The sequence below is a fragment of the Abramis brama genome (genome assembly GCF_963993115.1).
Source record: "Abramis brama genome assembly, chromosome: 10".
Taxonomy (NCBI): domain Eukaryota; kingdom Metazoa; phylum Chordata; class Actinopteri; order Cypriniformes; family Leuciscidae; genus Abramis; species Abramis brama.
The window spans coordinates 33,282,306-33,301,892 of NC_139972.1; the positions used below are offsets into that span (position 1 = coordinate 33,282,306).

Sequence of the window (19,587 nt, forward strand, 5' to 3'; positions counted from 1 at the left end):
GTGAAGCCTTTATGTAATTATAAGGGCTTGAAATAGAGGAAGAAAAGAAATGAATAAAAGTGCTAGTACTGTAGAATTGACCTGAATCTGCCGCTGTGGTTACATGAGGGAAAATAATGAGGTTGGTCTGAGGGTAGGGGAGCAGGGACGTGCACAGGGGGGTTGCTCAGGTTGCCCGGGCAACTGCCCATATGCCCTTCTCGACTCACGTTGCCCTTCCGAGAAAAAAAAAAAAAATCGTACAATGAATGCAGAATTTCATGTAGGCCTAGATAAAAAAAATCACAAAGCCTCATTCACTTCCATTCGGGCACCGAAAGTGAAAGTCAGTAGGGGAAGGGGCGAAGGGCAAACTCTGTTTACGTGGCTGCAGCGCTGCACGCGACCGGTGTAGCAGTCGATTCCCTACCGGAATTCCTGTTCCCTTTATGCAATCATACTACAAATCATGCGTAGTTGCCCAGTTACCATACACATAGATATCATATATAAACGCTAGATGTCTTATGGCGCAGTCACTTCCGGCATCACCGTTCGGCCATCTTACCGCAGTGAAGCTGTGCATTAGGTGAGTGATCAGCATGCACACAAATCCTCATATCTCGCTGAAATATTGATGGATTTACAAACGGTTTGGTTTCTTACAAACGTTATTAACGTGGCTATAATTCCGAATACTTGAACATGTATGTTATAATTATTCATATGTATGCAGTGTATGTATGTAGTGTCATAACTACATCTCTGACGTTTATAACAAACCAAACCGTTTGAAAATCGGTAGAAAATTGAGCAAGTTATGGTTATTTAAAAGTATATGCACCATTAAACGAGTGAGCGAGTCCACTGTGGCAAGATGGCCGCCGTGTGCGGACGTCGATCTCCATTGGCCAGCAGCGCGCACGAGACATCTAGCCTTTATATATGATATCTATGACCATACATACCATCAGAACTGAATACGAGCAAGAAGCACAACTGAATGTACAGGAAGCCAAAAGGTTAAAAAAGGATTGTATTTTTTCCCGAAATTTAAGCGTTTTTTTTTATTTTTTATTTATTTATTAGAAGCGAAGTTTTTCCCCATATCTGTCAATTCAATCCAGATTATTTATTTTCAAATTTAAAACAATAAAAAAACGACAACAAAAAAACAACAAAAAAACCCCAATAAACAATAATATGAGGAACTCTTTTTCTCAGCATTTAACATATTGTTAATACATTTTGTATACTGTTTACAAAGTTGTATATCATAAACCTGTCATCTCTGGCGTTTTGCAATCTTTATAAATAATAATAAGACCATAATATGAGGCATTGAGTTTGGACATAAACACGGTCAGATAAGGCAGTTTGTATGGGCAAAAGTCCTTCATATAGCCCCTTTTTTCAGGTCAGAGCAACTGCCCCGCAAAATTCCTGTGCACGTCCCTGTAGGGGAGGTGACTACCGGAAAAGCTTGTTAACGTCCTTGTTTGTTGTAATGTACCAGTCAGAGGTGGGTGTTGAATGAAACAGCGCTGTGGATTCTAGTACCAGATGAAGTGGTCCATGTTTTGTACTGACAGGTTTTGTCCACTGTTGCCACCTTGCATGCACAAGAACACACAAATTTGGGTTTCCATGTTTTATGGGGACTTTCCATAGACATGATGATTTATACTGTACAGACTACTCTACAATGCATTTTTACATAATTTTTTTTTTTAAATAATAATTTAGTATGATTTATACGCCACTTTCCTCATGGGGACCCCCAAAAAATTGATAACTAAAATAAAAAGCTTGCTTCTAATGTGTTTTTTCTTTGTCTATCACTAAAAAAAATTGGATTTTCATATCAAGTATAAATATGGAAAGCATTTAACTTCGATTAAAAAAAATAATTGAGATTAAACTACTGAAGAAAGAAAATGAATGACAGTCTGACAGTTTACTCATTACCCTCTTGTTATTATGGGTACTCATTAGTCCCCTCGTTTGCATCGCCTGCGTTTATCCACTTATCTTTGTTTGCTCTTAGTATTTATATGCCTGTGTTTTTCGTTAACCTGTGGTTCTCGTTAACGTTTGCGTTTAGTATAGTTTATCTTCTGTTTATTCCTGTTTTTTGAGTTAGTTAAATTGTTAATAAATTCTAATGCATTTATCTTTGTTGTGCTGGATTACCCACACCACACCTTGCAAAACGTGACACTGACAGGGCTGACAGAATAACCATATAACACTTCACACAAGTTTTAAAATCAGTAGCCAATTTGTTTTTCTGGTTGCTAGCTCTTAAATCTACTTAAAAGGAGAAATTATATAAAAAAAAAAAAAAAAAAAAAAAACTTACCAGGGTGCATATCCCAAAAGCACCGTTAGGTCTCAAGTTCTGGTCTCAAGTTCTGTTGAATTGTGTTGGTACCCAGACAGCAACATAGTGTCGGCCCAGATCTGGCCCACATCTGGTACACGTGGATTCCACACTGCCCAGATGTGGGCCGGATCTGGGCCGACACTATGCTGCTGTTTGGGTAACGATGGAACTTGCGATAATAGTTGGCTTCGGGAACCGCATGATCTTGTATAATCTTATCAACTCATAGAAGGTCAAATTTGGAAATAGAACCTTCTGGATGAAGACTTTGAAGTCTGGGTGTTACACTATGGGTACTTTTGGTCCTTTTTAGATGTGTTCCACTGAGGAAAGAAAGTTTAGAACGACATGAGGATGTGTACTCCTCATGTGTTAAAGATATTACTCTAACACCCATATAAACAAAATGCATTACAACAAAAGAAATGAAGAAGCCACTCAACACTATATTAAACTCACCCCCACACTATTTCTCCACTTCACTTTGGTAATAACTCTCAAACTCCTCCGCAATTCATATTATATCAGACATGTTTTGAGGAATCCAATGATTTAGTCTGATAAGTTAAGCAAATTAGCATATATATTACATTATGAGTCAGAAAGTGACAGAGACAGCATTAAACGCTGGTCAAATATATAATTTCAGCCCTTACAAGTGAGTAGAAACTGATTTTTTTTTTTTTTAAAGAATATTTTTTCCACCTTCTGTTTAAATCCACTCCCTGGTGCCATGACTGCCAGATGGTTCAGTTAGCAAAAGGTGCACAATACTTTTAGTATTTCCTGTGTTGACAGCTGCTTCTGTGATTTGTCTGGGATGCTGTTTTCTTTTCATTTTTTGGTAATATCATCCTGTCGCTCTAATGAAATGTGTTTTTGGGGCAGCCGTCATGTTGACAGGTTGTTCTGACTAGCAGGTGCAGCCCTACAGATGATTTATGGTGCATCAATCTACTGACAAACATGTGCTTGGAGTACTAAAGAAACAATTATCCAGCCTGAATATGGCTAATTTGCTGCAGGAGTGCAATTTTGCTCCTGTCAGTTTGACTAGGTGACATGGAAACACTTGCATCTGTTAATAGGGGTCATGGAAGTCACACTGAACTGTTTCTTTATGTTTTACATCTACTGTACAGGTCTGATTACACCATGATTTATTTTGGGCTGAGGTAGTACGTGATTCCAACTGATGATTGGCAGGATTTTTTTTATTTATTTTTTTATTTAAATGTGACCCTGGATCACAAAACCAGTCACAAGTCGCACAGGTATATTTGTGGCAATAGCCAACAATACATTGTATGGGTCAAAATTATCGATTTTTCTTTTATGCCAAAATTCATTAGGATATTAAGTAAAGATCAGGTTCCATGAAGATATTTTGAAAATTTCCTACTGTAAATATATAAAACATTTATTTTTTTGAGTGAATGCAGCACAATCGCGAATATAAATGGACAACTTTAAAGGCGATTTTCTCAATGTTTCGATTTTTTTGCACCCTCAGATTCCAGATTTTCAAATAGTTGTATCTCAGCCAAATATTGTCCTATCATAACAAACCATACATGAATGGAAAGCGTATTTATTCAGCTTTCAGATTATGTATGAATCTCAATTTAAATACATTTCCCCATGTGACTGGTTTTGTGGTCTAGGGTCACAAATGTATGGAATGTGTAAATGTGAGAATGTGTATACAGTATATCATGACAAATCTCTGAATAGTCTAGCATGTTAATGAATATGACAATGTTAATGTATTTGGTTTATGCATAGATCTGCTGCAGTTTGAGTATGGACTTGCTACTGCTAATAGATGCACATACACACTGCTGTGAGCATGTAAGATATGATGCTGCAACATGATTAGACATACATGAATTCAACAGCAGAAATAGACAGGTGGAGCTGGGGGAGGAGGAGGGTTTCAGAGGAACTACAGGACCAGCTTACAGCATTATAATATATATGAGAGTTTGCATTTTAACACTAAAGACAGACCTAGAAATGATTTAGCGTGCTTAAAATACAGGTGAAACATACAGTAGGTGAACCAGACAAACAGACTGAAATTTTGTTAAGCTGTTGTTGTGGTTACAGCTTCAGGGATATTTGATGGATTACAGTTAACGATGTTTGTCAAACAGAAACTCTTCTCCAGTTGTCTGAAGTGTTGACAGCTGATTACAAGGGATCAACACTTTACAGCAGAATTGAATGCGGTTAACATCACTGATCATTATTTTCTTCTATATCACTGTAAAGCTGCTTTGAAACAATCTGTATTGTATAAAGCACTATATAAATAAAGGTGACTTTATTCAAATTTGCCGTGCTGGCTGACCAACAGAAAGCTGCTTGGTTTGAAAGTGTGTTTCTGTGTGAGCTGTGCTTTATTTCTACACTACTGACAATGGACAATTCTTTTTTCTATGTGACCGCACCTTAACATGTGATCATACTGGGACGTGTGTTGGGAAGAAGTGCACTTTGAAGTAACTTTGTGTTTTACCAAAACACACTGATTACGATTGAAATCACAGTTGCCATCCATATTTTTTTCCGGTATCCGTTTAATCCATTTTTATTCGCCTTCTTTTTAATTTGCTTGTCGGCCACCTAACATGAGTTGATGTTCAACCATATTTGTGCGCGACACTTTGCATTACAGAGAAATTGACGAAATAACATTGGGTTACATTGGGAAATTGTGTGTTACAAACACAATTCACACAAAGATGAGAGGGTCAAGATGAAATCCTAACACAATTGGTCACAAGACACATTTGACCACTTGTGATCAGATCACCAAAAGCGATTGAGTCATTTCAGGTCACACCATTTGTTTTTGCTTCTAGAAGCGTATGCTTTTAGTCCTGAGCTCTTTTACTTTGTAGAGAGTGTCTAACTTGATTTGTCTCTTTTTTTTCAGCTCACATGGCTCTGCAGATGTTTGCTGATACAGATGATTTGATTACAGTATGTTGTAACATGTAGTGACAGGCATCCAAAATCCTTATGCAGCCTGAGCATCAAATACGCCAGTCTGTCATGCATTGGATTTCTAGGCTCTTAACTCTGTGTCACAGCCACCTGGCTCTTGACAGATTTCCGTTGTCAAATTCAGGTATTCCTGCAAAATCTCTCAATAAAGCACGCCATAGCCAGAAAGGAAGTAGCATAACTAAAGCAGTTCAGGTAATAAATTGTTTAGTTAAATTAGATTACATTTCGCCAGGCTGAGGATAAGACTTGAAAGTCATGACAGTTATAGATGTGCAGTTTTACCATATCCAAATAGTTTTTGCATAAATCGGAAGATGCCACCAACTTTATTCCAGTATTGTGACGTGTTTCAAAGTGAAATGACTTACTCAACAAGAAAAAAAGCATGGAGTGAGACTCGACTTTATTCATTTGTTGCTGAGTGGATTGTAAAAAGTGAGTGTTGTACACGGAGTAGAATAAAAGCAGATCTCAACACGACTGGCCTAACTGCAGTGCAGCCTCGTATATGTCAGAGCAAGTTATGAAATTTTGATTAAAGATTAAGATTTTTTTTTAAAAAGCCATGTTGCATTACCTATTAGTATTACTCATTATCAATTACATAATGAACATCTTTAAAAATAACTTGAGAATTTGAATGGTTTGGACTGAACATAGCGTGTTTACCAAAATGTCCACTCAGTTAAAATAATGTAAGTAGCTTCTGTGAGTTTCAGCAGGATTTTAGAATGTTTCTTCCTTTTATTGTGATATGTTCAGTGTTCTCTACCCAGCCTTGATGGTTTCCTGGTGTGCCTTGTTAGTGAGTTTGGGGAATGTTGTAACTCTTTAACATCTGTAACATCGCTCTCTCGCTCTCTCTGTTTGCACTATTCATCTCAAACTTTGATAAGTTTCTTGAATCTGCTACAAGAAGTTGTTTTAAAAGCTACAGAGTATATTAATGTCAAGTTAAAAGGCTCTCACTCCCTGCGTGGCTTGTAAAATTGTTAGAAAACATGGAATTTGTTCAAATGCTGTACATCGATTTATAATTTTTTTTGTAAGACAAAAATAAGCTATTTTTAGCTACTGTAGTTGGAGCTCCTTTGATGACAGAAAATGTGAAGTATCTTGGGGTGAACAATTAGTTATTCTTGCACTGCCGCTGGTTTAGCACTTCTTTCCAAGTTTGTTTTGTGTTTTCATCTAGTGAGACTTGTTGGCCCTGTTGGGGGATGGGTCCTGCAAGTAACTAAGCAAACTTTGCAAAATTTGGAGTAATCGTACTGTATAACTGAGATGGCACATCTCAAGCTAATTAAATCCTGCCCTGGTCAGTGGCATTTACAGAAAATCAGATTTCCACTTTCCATAATCAATCCCATTTACTTCTACATTGAATCGCTATGTGATCGCATTAGTATTCAAAAGCACACATACCTTTCATAGAACGTACAATTATTTTTGACAGACTTTAATGTACAAACAAATGCAGAGATGTATCAAGGTTATTACAGTTAACTAAAAACCTGAAAAACATTTGTATCCCTTGAAATGAATAAATATTAACTATAAAATAAAATGAAATAGCTTATTTTATTTCAGCTAGTTGGCAAGGCAATATTTCTCATTTTCATTCATTTTAACTTGATGTACTAAAATAACCAAAACTAAAACTGAAATAAAGATTAATAATAAAAAAGACAAATTATGACTCTGAATAATTTTAGCATGTTATGTAAAATGACAATGTTAATGTATTTGGTCTTGGTCTAGATCTATGGACTTGCTTCTGGCAATGCTTGCAGAAAAATAAAAACGAGTTCAAAAGATTAACATAAATTTTAATAGTACATAATGATACTAAAATAACACTGTGATGTACATAGGTTTACAGATCCATGGAATATTCAGTTCATGGAATTCATTGTTTAATTTTAGTGCAATTTAAAAAAAATAAAAAAAATAATATGAATTGAATGTCACATCCAACATGAATTAAACCTGTGAAGCACTGATGATTTATTGAAAGCTATATTCAGCCATATAAAGAGTACAAATTACTTAACTTTTATATGTCCCATTTGTATTTCACCTATAAATAAAAAATAAACACATACAAACAAGTAGAACAAGTCCTCCTATGGGATTTTGACTGAATGTTAAACTCAGACATCAGAGGATTCAAGCTAAAGAATTAGATTTCAGATTATGTCAATATATTGATATTGTATGCTTTAGTGCCTATCCAGGAACATTTTTAAAAAAAAATCATAAAAATCTAGGAAAATACATTTAATGAACAAATACGAATGATATCACCCTGAATTCAGTTGGTAATATATATGAAAGAAAATACAGTTGTGTAAATGGTGAGGACAGTACACTGCAGAGTTGAGGGGGAAATGTTGTTTTTTGTATACTGTATCTTTGCTCACCTCTTTTAGAAGGAATCCATAATCAATGAAAAGCTTTCAGGAGAGCAAACCAACCTCTGTTAACTGAGCTCTGTAAAGTAGGCCAGAAAAAGATGTCATGGAATGCTACTAATTCCTATCCATGTTTTTGTTGTCCTTAGAGGTTCAGCCTCTAATCCACTTAGAATGTTAGTCAAGGTTTCTTGCGCCAAAGGCCTTTGCAATTTAGTTTTACACGACCATTTTCCACCCTTTGTCTGACCCTTTAGATTTATTCAAAATGTATTCAGTGTTAAAATATGCTTAGCTGTAGAACAAGCCATATTCAGTTAAAATGCATGAGATTGAAACAAATTGGATTCATTGATCCTAAATTTATAATACTGATTATTATGTATTTAAAACACATTTAGATGATTCATACTATTACAGAAATTCTGTTTTATTTATGAATGACTGACAAATACACATCACATTAAGTTTAATAGTCTATTATGTTAAGACTTTGTAATCCAAATGGATGGAAATATGCGTAACAGTTTTTGCTTTGTTTGGTGGACATTTAGGTAGTTGATTATTTCTTTATTTGGTCCCTGTTTCCTCTTTGTAGTTCCTGTCTCGGTAACATTTCAGATTACAGCCCAGAAAGTACTGCGTAATTAAAGCGGTTTTACAGTGTAACTTTCGGTAATTATAGTGTACCTATAAAGTACTTACATGTAAGTATAAGGGAACAATATGTAAAGTTTGGGGAATAAAGGGGTAACAACCAGGAGAACAATATATATATACTGTAAGTATTATATAACTAAGGGGTACTTATTATACTATTATGATACAACAGTCTTACATTTGGGAGCAATTTAGCAAGAACATACACTGCGTACCTCTTTGTAATAATGTTACCAAAACATATTGTGTATTGACATTTTAAAAATTATAGGGTACATATTATACAGTGATCTTTTTAACAAAAGTGCACTGAAAATTAAAACTATTGCAACTTTTTCTGAAATATTGGGGAAATATACTCTTGTTTCATGTAGTGGTGCTTGTTACCCTCTTGTTCCATGTAGTTACAGGGTAAGTACAATAAAAATACATACACAATATAATATCACTGACTCGGAAACCTTTATTTGAAAAACAACTTAATTCAAAACAATTAAAATTGCTATTTTTAATCAACAATTCATTTAAAATGCTTAAGCCTTGACAGAAAGTAACCCCCATTTTTTCTCTTGCTTGGCTTCTTCCTTTTGTTCCTCTTCTTCTTTTTCTTGCTTTCCACTGATGAATGTGAAGAAGAAATCATGTCTCTCCATCTATGCAGTACACACAGAAATACGTCCTCACCATTTACTCATCTTTTACCCTCATGCCATCAAAGATGTATAAGACTTTCCTTCTTCAGATTAACACAAAGGAAGTTTTTTAGAAAAATAAAAAAATACATCTCTGGGAATACATGCAAGCTCATGTGTTCCTAAAAGTTGGAGCATCATGCAATAACTGTAGTAATCCATACAACCCCAATGGATGGATCAATGTCTTCTGAAGGGAAACGATAAGTGTTTGTAAGAAATAATACAATATTTTAAACTTTTTAAACTGTAGACTATCACTTCAGACCAACTGTAATAAGTTGTTTTTCAAATAAAGGTTTCTGAGTCAGTGATATAAGATTGTGTGTATGTATTTTTATTGTACTTACCCTGTAACATGGAACAAGAGGGTAACAAGCACCACTTTAATTTACGGCCCGCAGTGTCACACTTACCCTGTAACTACATGAAACAAGAGGGTAACAAGCACCACTTAACCTGTAACTACATGGAACAAGAGTATTTTTCCTAGAATTAAAAAAAAAATTACAATAGTTTTAGCTTTACTTGCCTTGAAACATATAAGCCCAAACTTAAGAGACATTGTTCCTGAGACATAGTACTGTTTTTTTTTCTGTTATTTATATCTTCTTCATCTTAACATGCACAGGTGCCATCACACACACGTAACAATATACAATTCAAATACATAAATATTAAATTTAGACCTAAATATTTTTGTGTATTTATTTATTGTTACATTTTGTAAAATGGGCTGATGCGTTGAGATATTCATCCTTGTGGTGATTGACTTTGGAGCAAGTCACTTTGGAAACTTCAATAAATGGTCTTTTTGGACTGAGGAGAGTGTTTTGAGTCCTGAAAATTACAGCATATTACACAATATGACCTATTTAATAAAGCAGCATTTGTCCAAATTTGTGAGCATCCCACACATGCAGTCATTTTAAAGCTCAGGGGAGTATTGTCTGCTATGAAGGTCTTCATTAAACTGTGGGTGTGTTAATGCACAGTTCTTACCGTTTGTGTGCACAGAGCCAATTATAGGTTATATTGACAAGAAAGCAGTAATCTGAACAGATGGAACGGGCGTGAGCATAAATCATTTCAACACCTACTGTGCTGTTTACCAAATATGACATGTAATGTCAAGAGCTTTTGAATCACAGGTCGCATTAATATGTATTTTGATGTACATGTAGCATGATGATGTTTATCAATACAACTTTTATTGGTCTTGGATGGATTTTACAGAGCCAGAGCAACACAAAGTGCAAACAAACATTCCTCCTGATATTTCAAGAACTGGTTCATTATCCCATTTAGGACTAAAATGTCAGCATTCAAAGTAATATAGCCTAATTGATATTACATTTATGCATTTGGCACATGATTTAATCCAAAGTGGCTTACGTAGCATTATCACTTGTTGCAAGAGGTGCTGAAGAAATGGCCCCATTGATGGCTCTTTGGATTTGGTGGATGGGACAGTAGTAGAGCATCCATTCATTAACTCCCTGTAGATACTTCATGAACCCTGAACCAATGGGCTTCTTTTTCCAGGCACCTCAGGCTGGGAGCTAATTAAAAACCTGGCTGATAGTATCTTCTGCATTTTTAAACATTGCTGTAGATCTATGATACCCACCTGCTGCTCTGCCTCACATTGTTGTATGTTCTGTTAAACAAAAGAAGATATTTTGAAGAATTTTTCAACTGTTTTCATGAATACAATGAAAGCAGAGTCTAAAAAAACCAAAAAAAAAAAAATAAAAAAAAAAAAAAATATATATATATATATATATATATATATATATTTCATTGTATGGACAAATTTACACTTTTACATATTCACCCATTGCATAACGATATAAAGAAACATTAAGACATGCTTAACATCGAGCAGTGGTTATATTAGACTGCATGACAGTTAACTTTGATTTCCAGAGAGATCATAGCCTTCGGAAAAGCCGCCTCTGCAAGTTTTCAACACTGCTTTATTTTTTCCATACCTTATATTAAGCCTGTTGTTTTTTCCCCACACATTCATTTTAGAGCTCACTGTGAATCATCACCTGGAGGGGAATAAAGTGATAACCTGAGTCACATTTCCAGAGTTTAAATGCAAAACGGTGAATATTCACAAACAAGTTGGCTACTTGTTTTCTTACATAATAAACATATAATAAAAAAAAAAAAAAAAAAACAATTATGAAGTATGCTCATGCTGTCTTTGTCTCTGGCTCACTGATTTTCATAAACAGGGTTACACGCAAACACCTTCAGTTGAGCTTTTCTCTTTCTCTGAATATTAATGGCCTTTTAAGTGAAAATGTGATCCAACTTAATGTTATTCACCTCTGCATATTCAAAAGACAATTTTGATTCAATCCTGTCAGGAAACACTGATTTATTGCACCATAAGCAAGGCAGTGATAAAAAATGAATAGAATTAATCTTTTTAGGAGAGTTCCAGAGCTTCTGCCCAAATTAATGCGTCTTACTGATGTATGTGATATAAACAAGGTAAAATGACAGGGAACAGGAGGAGCCGGCAGAGGGGAAACAACACGATCTCACGGAAATTGGATTTTAAGAAACTTTGTAAGAAACAAAAAAACCCTTTCAACCCCCTCTTTCTCACTTTGTAAGAAAGAGGGGTTGAAACAGGAAAGTAAAAGTCTTTTCATCCTTTCACGATTATAACAAACTGCTCTTTTTAAAAGTGTCACATAGAGACTGTGTCTGTTCCCCGAACTAGGAAATATAAAAAACTCCCAAACCCATTTATGGGTAAAAATATGATTGATGTTCAACAAATAAAAAACAAATATAATGCAGATGAACAAATGATAAAGCTCGGGTTGATGAATATTCGATCCCTTTCTTATTGTTAATGATATGATTACAGACCATAACATAGATGTGCTGTGTTTGACAGAAACTTGGGTAAAACCAAACGATTATATTACTTTAAATGAGACCACCCTGCAAGATTACTGCTATAAACACGAGGCTCGTTTAAAAGGAAAAGGGGGAGGTGTTGCTGTAATTTATAGCAACATCTTCAGTATTACTCAGATGTCTAGTTTCAAATATAATTCTTTTGAAGTGGTGATGCTTTCTGTAACGTTATCTAGCGTAAGTGATAAATCCCGTTTAACATTTGTGCTGGCTACTGTCTACAGGCCACCAGGGCACCATACAGATTTTATCAAAGAATTTGCTGATTTTCTATCAGAGTTATTTCTGGCTGCAGATAAAGTCCTAATCGTTGGTGATTTTAATATCCATGTAGATGAAATGAAAAAGACACATTGGGATTACAGACATTCTAAACTCTATTGGAGTTAGACAACACGTGTCAGGACCTACTCATTGTCATAATCATACTTTAGATCTAATCTTATCACATGGAATCAATGTTGATGCGATGACATCTCAGATCATTATTTAATCTCATGTATACTTAATTTAGCCAAGGTTGCAAAGCCGACTATATGTGTTATAAATATGGTAGAACTATCACTTCTGCCACTAAAGATTGCTTTATAAATAATCTTCCTGATCAGTTTCATCTCGTCAGCATCCCAGATAGCTTAGAAGAACTCGATGTTGCAAAAGAAATGATTGACTCTCTTTTCCAGCACTCCATTGCGCTTAAAGAAGATTAGTCCAACGCTGTGGTACAACGAGCACACTCGGGCCCTAAAGAGAGCAGCCAGAAAAATGGAGCGTAGCTGGAAGAAAACAAAATTAGAAGTTTTTCACATTTCGTGGAGAGAGAGCACGATTGCGTACAGAAAGGCCTTAAAAAGAGCTAGATCTGCTTACCTTTCAACACTTTTAGAAGAAAACAAACACAACCCTAGATATTTATTCGAAACAGTGGCTAAATTAACGAAAAATAAAGCTTCAACACCGGACGTTTCCAAGCAACACAGCAGTAATGACTTTATGAACTTCTTTACTTACAAGATTGATAATATTAGAGAGAAAATTATAACCATGCAACCGTCTAATACAGTATCGCATCAGGCAGTGCATTGTATTCTCCCTGAGGAAAAAAAAAATCATTTATTCATTGCTATAGGAGAGGAAGAATTGTCTAAACTCGTTAAATCATCTAAATCAACAACATGTATGTTAGATCCTATACCGACTAAGCTATTGAAAGAGATGCTTCCAGAGGTCATAGATCCTCTTCTTAATATCATTAATTCATCTTTATCATTAGGATATGTACCGAAAACTTTTAAGCTGGCTATTATTAAACCTCTTATTAAAAAAAATTCAACTTGATCCTAGAGAATTAGTCAATTACAGGCCGATCTCGAATCTACTCTTTCTGTCAAAATTAATAGAAAAAGCAGTATCCTCACAACTATGTTCCTTTTTAGAAAGAAATGGTATCTACGAGGATGTCCAGTCAGGATTTAGACCATATCATAGTACTGAAACTGCTCTCTCGTTAAAGTCACAAATGATTTGCTCTTATCATCCGATCGTGGTTGTATCTCTCTATTAGTGTTACTCGATCTTAGTGCTGCATTTGATACCATCGACCACAACATTCTTTAGAATAGACTCAAAAATTATGTTGGCATTAGTGGAATTTCATTAGCATGGTTCAAATCATACTTATCTGACCGTTATCAGTTTGTAGCAGTAAATTAAGAGATGTCTTATCAATCAAAAGTTCAGTATGGCGTACCACAAGGCTCAGTACTAGGACCGTTGCTGTTCACCCTGTACATGCTACCCTTAGGAGATATCATTAGGAAGCATAGAATTAGTTTTCACTGTTATGCTGACGATACTCAGCTCTATATTTCGACGCGCCCCGGCGAAACGCACCAATTCACAAAATTAATGGAATGCATAGCTGATATAAACATTTGGATGACTAGTATTTTCCTACTACTTAATTCTGAAAAAAACAGAGATTCTAATTATTGGACAAAAAACCTCTGCATGTATTAACCCAGAAAAGAAATTGATGGCTGCTCTGTCAAGTCTTCATCATCGGTTAGGAACCTGGGTGTGCTCTTTGATACCAATCTTTCCAAACTGCATTGGCTCCCAATTAAACACCGTATAAATTTTAAAATATTGCTGATTACTTACAAAGTACTAAATGGTTTAGCTCCGCAGTACTTGAGCGAGCTCTTAACACATTATAGTCCTTCACGTCTATTGCAATCTCAAAACTCCGGCCAGTTGATAATACCTAGAATATCAAAATCGACTGCTGGCGGTAGATCCTTTTCATATTTACACCTAAACTCTGGAACAGTCTTCCTAACATTGTCCGGGAAGCAGACACACTCTGTCAGTTTAAATCTAGACTAAAAACGCATCTCTTTAACCTGGCATTCATATAGAACATCATACATTTATATTATTTAAATCAGTTAAATAATTATTAGGCTGAATAGATTAGGTCATCCGGAACCAGGGACACTTCCTATAACACCTGATGTACTTGTTACATCATAAGAAGGATGGCATCTACGCTAATGTTAGTTTTTCTGTTTATTCCAAGGTTTACTGAAGTCAGCCGGATCCGGGCCGTATCCAGATCAGATGGTGGGCCTGCGCCTGGACCCATCCATGACGCATCCCTGAGGTGCCAGCCTCATCAGCACTGTGAAGGCCTCATCGACACGACAGCCATCCAATAGATAAATAGATCCTCAACAAACCCGTCTCCTTACCGGCGTGATGACTCCGACTTCCAACCAGATGGAACTGGATAAATATTCTGAATGTTCTGATCCAATCTGTCTTCTGTGCCTGTGCCTGAATCATAATCATACACTGTTCGCTCATTGGCCAGAGGACAACTTGCCCCCCTTGCCCCCCTTGCCCCCTCCTCCATTTGTAGTTACTTTACATTAAATCAAATGGAGATTGTTAAATAGTTTGAAAAACTTGATGTAGAGATAAATCTGCATACTAACATTTTCCACACAAGAAATTGCCAGAGAAAAAAAAAGGTATCTTTGCTCAGGCACTGGGTTCTCAACACTATCAAAATAAAAAGTCTCACACACATTACTTATAATACTCCCTGCCACGGAGGCTCGTCCTATGCTGACCGTGGCCCACACGCCAGTGTCCCTGCCACTGCCGTCTTCATGTTTATTTTCACGTTTATGGTCTTGCTATGTTTATCGTCAAGTCTAGTTTAAGTTATCGTCTTGTTTTGTTTGTTCTGGATAATCTTTAATAAAATTGCACTTGGGTTCCCAATCAGTACGGTACATCCGACTCGCGTCTCCGTTCCCTCCTTCAGGGAACGAGGGTTACATATACGTAACCAAGACGCTCTTCAAGGTCGCCTCCAGTGGGTTACGTTACATTATTATTATTTGATTTTGTTACTTTTATTCAGCAAGGATGCATTTAATTGATCACAAGTGACAGTAAACATTTATAATGTTACAAAGAAGTATCAGTTTCAAATACATAAATAAACAAACAAATTAATAATTAGCAGCACAATCAAATAGAAAACAGATATTTTAAATTGCAATAACATTTCACCATTTTCCTGTTTTTAATGTATTATTTTGATCGAATAATTGCAGCCTTGGTGATCATAAGAGACTTCTTTCAAAAACATAAAAAAATAATAATATTACTGACCCCAAACGTTTTAATGGTAATGTATATTAACATTTGACATATGCTTTTATCCAAATCAACTTACATTGCATCGAATGTATACTTATATGTATATATGTATATTTGATTAGTTCATACATTCCTCAAAACTTTGTTTCTAGTGCCATGCTTTAGTTTGCTTTTCTCAGGTTTGACCCGCAGGAAGCATTTTTATGTTAGTTTCATTCAAATCTTAATGAAAAATCCAAAAATTATTTTAATATAAATGGGATCTTACAGAGGTTAAATGTGACTTTGTGAGGTTTTTACTTGTTTTGGTTGATTTGTTTATTAAAGTGTTTGTGAGTAGGTGTTAAAGAGAAGGCCACTGATGACTAATGTGAAGTGGGCGCCACAACTTCCTCTTATGTCGGTCGACACATACAAGAGTCCCATCAGTGTGATGACTAAGATTGGACCCATCCAGCTGAGAAGCTTCAAGCACCTCCTCAGAAACCTCTCGTGCTTTGTTCTAATCAACAGTGGTATGTGTGTGTGTAGGTTTCATCTGAATGAGTCGCCCTGTAAGCAGCTACAACCCCTAAACAAAAACAATATTTACGTATTTAATTTCAAATTCTTAAAGGAGTGCCATGCACATTTCAAATTCCCTTGTGTGCAATATTCCAAGTCATCTTGTTTTGTGTGAGCAAGAGCCTGAAAAATTAGTCAGTGTTTAACCGTCCACTGGAGGTATAGATTATCAGTTAATAGAGACTTAAATAGGCCTACTCTCCTTGTGAAACAGAAGTGCACTTAATTGTATTGAATGTGAACTTGTACACTGTAAAAAATTTAACCGTGATTTTTACGGTAAAAAAACGGCAGCTGTGGTTGCCAGAACTTTACCGTCAAAAATACGGTAGCAACGTTATTGGTTTTACAGACTTAACTTAAAATTTACAGTAATAAACCGTATTTTATTATCTGATATAATGTGTTTCGCTGTTTCGAAATATTTTGAGTACCTTCAGGGGATGGTGTTGTTGGCACATTCTGAGTTTCGTAATATTACACCAATGCATTTGTTTAGTATAGCATTTTATTTCACAAAACTGTATTGAAGTCAATGGGAATTTCATGTTTTGTTCTATTATAGCGCCACCAAGAGGCTCAGTCCCACCATTTTTTTTATGTGTCCTCAGAGTGAGCCCATACATATGTGTGTCAATTTTGGTGAAAATATCTCAATTCACTTCAGAGTTATAGACATTTATATGAAAAAACACGTAAAAAATGACTGACACATGACTTTGATTGAATTTTACTACCCCTTACTATCAATATTTTCGCATTTGGGCGTGGGAATTTATCAATCGACCTATGTTTCCAAACTTCTGACGGTGGTTTCGTCTCGATCGGACAAGCGGTTTCGAAGATATAGCCAAATGTTTTTTAAGCGCTAAATCCCAACGCTGCACAAACCGTAAGGCGAAACCTAGCATGTTTGGTATCGTAGGATTCGGCAAGGTTTCAGGAGTGTAATGAGATGAGTCTCGTGAAAATAAGTCGACCACACCCAAAGTTATAAGCATTTGAAAAAAAAAATCACCACTAGGTGGCGCTGTTTCGAAACTTCTCACGCTCCTTCAGGACATCGTGCTCGTAACAATCCGTTCATGCGTTCTTAAAATACAGCATTTTAGCACAAAATTCAAAATGGCCGACAGTCAAAATGGCCGATATGGTAAAATTGGATATCAGTCTACTCGGCATGTTGCCCTGAATCTAACAAGACCAATTTTATGATTTTTGGACAAACTGTTCAGAAGTTATAAGCAAACATAGCCATTTTTCATATCTCCGGACCAGTAGGTGGCGCTGCGCCGAAACGCAGCATGTAGCCTCAGGTCATGCTTGTGATAACATGTACCAAGTTTGGTCTGAATCCGATAAAGCGTTGCGGAGATACAGCCTTACGACTGTTTTTGCAGGCGCTACGTAAAATTTGTTCGAGCGTTTTTCGAAAACAGTTTGACGAATCAATTTGAATTCCAAAAGTTTTGGTCAGCACTGCCTGAAGATGATCTGGTTCAATTTTCGTGCAAATCAGACAAACCGTCTAGGACGAGTTCGAAAAAGTAGGTTTTTATAAAAATTCAAAATGGCGGCCATATTTTTATGATGGAAAATGACGTCATAGGGTGCAATCGAATCGTCATGAGCTCAGGAATCAGAGGAAAAATAATTTTGTTGATTGGCCTCACGGTTCAAAAGTTATTAGAAAAAATATTAGTGAAACTTTGGACAGGTGGTGGCGCTAGAGGGAATGACTTAGAAACACCAAAATTGGTGTATTTAATGTTGGGACTGTCCTCTATCAGAATGTCAAACCAAAACAACTTTCCCGCAATCGGTTCTATGGGCTGCCATAGACTCCCAGTCGGAAGAATAATAAGAACGGGAACAGATACAATAGGTGCCTCCTGCTTGGCCCCTAATAAATAATTTATAAAAAATAATATAGACCCCTTTTGCGCCGACGTCACAATTACGTCACATCGTTAGCTGGAGGCAAAACAAACGGAAAACTGGAGGCGGCCAATACAAACCAGCACAGATTCGGCTGCATAATAAGGAGCTTAAATTATTATTATTGTTATTAAATGTCATCTTGTTGTGTTGTTGGGTGCAAGAATCGACGGAGTACAGGCTCCAATTTGAAATTTTATCGCATAATGTTTTCTAAATTATTGTGATTATTTGTGAATCATCTATGATTGTATACATTGTTTTGATTGATTGTGACTAGACTTTTTGAAGAACCTGGTAGGAAAGTGTAATCAAATGCATAGTTCAAAAATGAGTATGCTGTATCTGGAATTTTTATTTCTAGAAAATATTCACATCATTAAAATTGCACCGTAATGTCACTCTTTACATTGTCGTCTTCTGTCTGGCCATGGCGCTGGCTAGGCAGAACTGCGGATCGTAGCGTAGGCTACCACACAAGTCTTGTACGTGACCATTTAGTACAGTTATAGGCATCTAAATATGTATATGCCCTCAGTTTCTCTTTACCCTTGGTTTCTCTATCGGGTAGGTGTAGAAGTCAGGCCACTCAACCGGAGGTAGCGTTGACGTTAATCCTGTCAGATCGTCCATCCATTGAATGAGCGTGTATGCCGGGTCGGCCAATCTGGGATGTCCATTAAAATTAACTTTTGCAAATAACAATCGCGGTCCTAGACAGTGAGTGACCTTGCACATTAAGATAAAATCGGATTTTCTCCAGTCATTGTTAAAAAACAAGCTAACAAAACTTGCACACTAACGTTAGTGAAGCAGCCAGAGGGATCGTTCTGCCTCCACCTAAGCTCCGCCCACAAAAAAACGTCACCATGTTTACCAACTGAAAAGGGGTCTATAGCACGTTCAAAGCATGGTTCTTTATGGAACCTTATAAAAAGGGTTCTATTTAGCACCTAAAAGGGTTCTGCTATTGTTACAAGCCGAAGAACCCTAATTTGGTACTGTTTAGAACCATTTTTAACATTTTCACTGTGTAGATGATATTACATTTACAGTGCCCCTATTATGCTATTTTAAAGCTTTCTAATTTTGTTTTACTAGTTTACTAAAGAACTAGTTATTCAACCCGAACCTCCATCGCAAGAACGACCCGAGCAGGATGTTTCTCAGTGATACACTACTCAGTTTGAAGTACATTATGAGATGCTGCAACTGTAATTCCTCACCATCAGCATTAACATGTGGATGTGTATTTCTAATTTATTGGAGTGCACAATATTTGGAGTGTATCAATAACGGTGCATGTGTTCGCCCAGTA

At 36.2% G+C, this 19,587-nt stretch overlaps 1 long non-coding RNA gene across 1 annotated transcript; it reads right to left on the bottom strand.

Annotated features, from left to right (window-relative positions):
• Window positions 1-9,480: 9,480 nt before the first annotated feature.
• On the bottom strand, window positions 9,481-11,161 carry LOC311091337. Its single transcript, XR_014608049.1, has 3 exons — window positions 11,141-11,161; window positions 10,777-10,806; window positions 9,481-9,569 (listed from the first exon to the last, which is right to left on the bottom strand). It is a non-coding gene; the product is annotated as an uncharacterized lncRNA (long non-coding RNA).
• Window positions 11,162-19,587: the final 8,426 nt, after the last annotated feature.